Here is a 4793-nt window from a genome sequence, read left to right as displayed (position 1 = left end):
ATCAAAATTATTAGTATAACTATATAAAGTGACAATATATAATTATATTACAATTTTCGATTAATATATGATTATGTTAAATTTTTTATTATATAATTACTTTTTATAATTATAGCATTTAGATTATTATATAGTTATATTGGTTTTTTATTTTTGAATACAATGATATATAGTAGTAGGAAATATTTTTTAATTTAATATAGAGGTGCATTTTTTTTTAATAAGCAATTTGTATCTAGCGGGTTTCGAACCTGAGAACTTGAGAGGAGCACACTCTCAGGACCCAAGCGTTTTTTTTAATATAGAGGTGCATTTTTTTAATTTAATATAGAGGTGCACTAACATTTTTAATTAAGTTGTTTTTTTTAATAAAATTATAATTAATAATTATATTATAATTATAAAAATATAAACACCACTGATAAAGTTATTTTATGTTAAAAATTTATGAAAATAATTAATAGAAATAAAGTATTTGCTGCATCTTAAGAATAATGATAACAAATTAAATTATTTTTATAGTTTTTTAATATAAAATAATTATATTAGTTGTATTTGTTATTTTATAATTAAAATATAAATAGTTTATGTTATTGAATAAAAAAAGTAATGGATATGTTAATTAAAACCAGTAATATAGTTATATATTTATCTAAAAAATATTTTTATAGGTTTTAGTTTATTTATTAATTTCTATTTTTTGTTATAATAACAATAATTATTTGTATATTAATTAAAAAATAAAAAACACTCTTGAAAAAATTATTTTGTGTTTAAATGCAACAAATAAATTTATTCTTAAATTATAATGTGATTTAAATTTTGGTATAAACAATATAAGTTACAATGAAAGAGGATTATGGAAAGAGAAATTATTCTAGTCTCTTGATTTCAATAAATGAAAAATTAATGGTTAGGATTAATTGTTCTCATTTCTCACCATAACCAAATGTTCTAATTTCAATAAATGATAAAATTAATGTTATTTTATCATTTTTTTATTGGGGATTTTTTTATTTCATTATTTTACTGAAATTTTTAATTTTTAATTAATCTTTACATTTTTTTTAATATAATTAATTATTACTTTAACTAGCAAATAGTTTTGATGTTTAATTATTTAATAGTAGTAATAGTAATTAAATTAATTATGAAAATATTAACCCATCATTTAATATATAAAAAAAAATTCATCACGCCATCATTGGTGAATATGGACAAAGATCGTAGTCACACTTTATATGCATATCTCGTGTGAAAATGGTTTTTATCAAAGATAAAATAAATTAGTTTGTAAACAATCAATTAAAAAAAATACAATTTATTATGATGTACACTTTAATTAATTCATTCATTCATCAATATTTTAATTTTAAGTCATCATCTCAGTTGATAATGAGTTGACTTGCACACCAGAAGTTAGTAAATTTAATTTTAGATGTTGATGTAAGGACATCCTAGTAGGCAAGTTGTATGTCCTTTTATAGATTCATTTTCCTTTATTCCTTTATGTTTGTTCTGATTCTGGTGAGTCCTTGAAAGTCAATTCACTTAAATTTTAATTGATTAAAAATTATTTAAATTTTAATTAAATAATTTTTTAAGAAATAAAATTTAGGATCATTATAATAATTAGCAAAACGGATTTTGATATTTACAAAATAATCACACAAATATATTTATTTTATTAAAAGATATTCATCAATAATTATTTTAAGAGAAAATTTTGTTGTCATTTTGTTTAAAGTTAATTTTTATTGTTTCAGTAAATCAACTTAGTAGGTAGTTGTACAGTAGACATTCTATTACAAAAATGTGGATCTGAACGTGTATCATTCCGCTTATTAATTTGAAAGGTAAAATTTCACTCACTAGAATACTTTAAAAAATATTAATCCATATAATTACATAGAGATATACTTCGTCTATATAAAAAATACTAATTAACTTTAAACTTATTAATCTTGTAATTTTGTTTTTATATTAATATTATTTGAGTTAGTTTTTATACAAAATCGTCTTTTGCTATTTGCAATGACTCTAAAAGTAGTTTTTGTAAAAAAATTATATTATAGCAATTTTTTTCTTTTTGGTCACTTTTTTAAAATTAAATTAAATTATTGAATAAAAAATAAAATAAAAAAGAAGAAAAAAACATAAAATCTAACTCGTGAAATAGCTAGCAAAAAGGATAGTTGAATGATGACAAATTAGCAAGTGTACTAATTATTATCGAAGTAATAAAATGTATAAGTTTATCTCCACAGAGATTGTGTTATTTTAACAAATCAATTCGTGTGTTATGGAGATTAAAATAGGGGTTTTCAGATTTAATTGGGTAAAATAAAGAGCATAAATAAAATTGGTGGAAAATTTATCAGATTAACGACAATTAGACCTTGTTTCGACTCCTCTGTATGTCACTGTTGATGTTGACGTCTATTTTCCCCTAAGGTGATATATCAGTGATTACAACTGTTTAACTTAATTGTTATACCCAATTCCTTGGTGTATAACTCCATACCCTGCACTACGCTCCCTAATCCTTTAGGCCAGCTGCCAAGTTAAAACAAATAATGTTTTTGTGCGTTAAACCCTAAGTCATAACTTATAATTTCTTATCCATAATTAATTATTAAGTTGAACATATTAATCTAGTTCTGATTCATAGAGTTATGGCGAGTAATCACTATGAGTCTAGATCAGCATACATATTCGTTAACACATATAAAGTAATGAACACAAAATTAAACTGAATAACAATACTGAATAAATCAAAGATGAAAATAGTACAAAGATCCAAACATACGTCCCAACAGGTTCATACAGGTTCATCTAACAAGTCAGAATCAATAAAACTTAGGTATTCATACTAATAGGAATCATAATTGAAGTGGAAAAGAAACAGTAAATGAATATCTGGTTAGAATTTGATTTCCTGTGATGAAAACTTTTGCTATAGAGCTCCTGAAAGTGCTACGCCGTCAAAGTTAAGTCATGAGAGTGTCCACACCTTTTTCCTATGTGTTTTCCCTTTTATAGAAACAAAAACGTGTTAGAAAAGAAATTTATTGCGACCACTATGATGTCATCGCGGCCATTACTGTTTTGTCTTAGTAGGATTGTGATCACATTGCTTTTTGTGGTGCTTGTAACTGTAACACCCTCTAAACCCCACGAAAATATATTACATAATCATAGTAAATTAGCATGCATATCAAAAGAAAGTGTCACATGTATTTCAAAACAGCACATATACACCTAGTCATGCTCATATTCTAAGTTCCTTAATGAGATCTTATCCAATAAGAAAAAGATTGAGGAGAATGAAACTGTTACACTAAACGCTGAGATGCCTCCTAAACTAAAAGACCCAGGTAACTTTTCCATACCATGCGTAATTACAAAATTCATTATAGACAAAGCCCTGTGTGATTTAAGAGTCAGTGTTAGCCTAATGCCATTATCCATTTGCAAAAAACTCAAATTAGGAGAATTAAGACCTACGAGAATGTCGTTACAACTAGCTGAATGATCCGTTAAGTATCTCGTAGGTATGCTAGAAAATGTTCCTGTCTGTATAGGCCACTTCTACATTCCTACCTACTTCAGAATAATGGACATTAAGGAAGATTCCAACATCCCTATTATTTTAAGGATTTTAGAGATAGTTTTAGAGTTAACAATCTTTATGGGTGTCGAAGCTTAATGCTTTCGTGTTGGTTGTGTCGGTTGAGAGATTGTCGATACGATTGATATGGATGTTTGTTGTGTTATTGAGGTATGCTGAGAGATCGTCGCCTAGATGATATAGTAGTTCTCTCTACTTTGGGTTAGAAATGACTTAGGGTGTGAGTGATGCCGGATGACATTGATGAGTATTGTAGGTTGAGTATAACTGGTCGATAAGTTTAAGTTTGTGATAAATAGATTATATGCAATACCTGATAAGTCTCTTCTTTATGAAAAATAAATTATTTCTGTGTTGATATTTACTTTTTCGTTTTTATGTTTTAAACAATTCAATCCAAACTCATAATTTTGGAAATTGTTGAACGATAGTTCGATATCACTAGTCCCTGTGGAGACGATAATTTCCCAGATAAATATTTCCAAAACTTTTGTTGCTTGCCGCTCTACCGCTTCAACAATACTTAAAAATGATGCCAATAACTTACTTAATCCCCGAAGTTCAACTATTGCATACCGGCGTCTTTCCTTTGAACATTTAACTTAGATTAATTTTAATTCCCATTCCCTTCTAAACAAAAGAAAATTCATTAGCCTTAGCTTACACAGTAACATTAGATAGTACTAGTTTGATGATCAGTCCTTGTGGGTTCGATATCTTTTAAAACTACGTGATCAAACCATGCGCTTGCAGTTAGTAACCCGATAGACTCATAAAATCGCGATCACGTCTCAAACGATGCTTGGTGATTTTGATATGTATTGTGAGTGTGTTGCAATACATCTTCAGATTTAAGTATTTGACGGGTAGAATGAAATACGATTCCATATAGAATTCTCTTGAGCTGCAATAGATTGTTTATTTGCTTTATTTATTTTTCCGTATTTACCTTCCGCAAACCCATTCATGAAACTTTGAGTACGAGAACATTGAACGACACTTTTTCCCTCACACCAATCTCTATGGACACGATATGATATAACCTATATCACTCGGTAATTTATTAACTATTACAGTTGCTTGCCGCTTTACCGCTTTAAGACAAATCGGAGTTACGATTCTCAAGTTATGGCCAAAATAAGATTTCATTTTTCTATTCAAC

This window comes from Vicia villosa, unplaced genomic scaffold (genome assembly GCF_029867415.1).
Source record: "Vicia villosa cultivar HV-30 ecotype Madison, WI unplaced genomic scaffold, Vvil1.0 scaffold7, whole genome shotgun sequence".
NCBI lineage: Eukaryota > Viridiplantae > Streptophyta > Magnoliopsida > Fabales > Fabaceae > Vicia > Vicia villosa.
Note: the sequence above shows the minus strand (reverse complement) of the source record.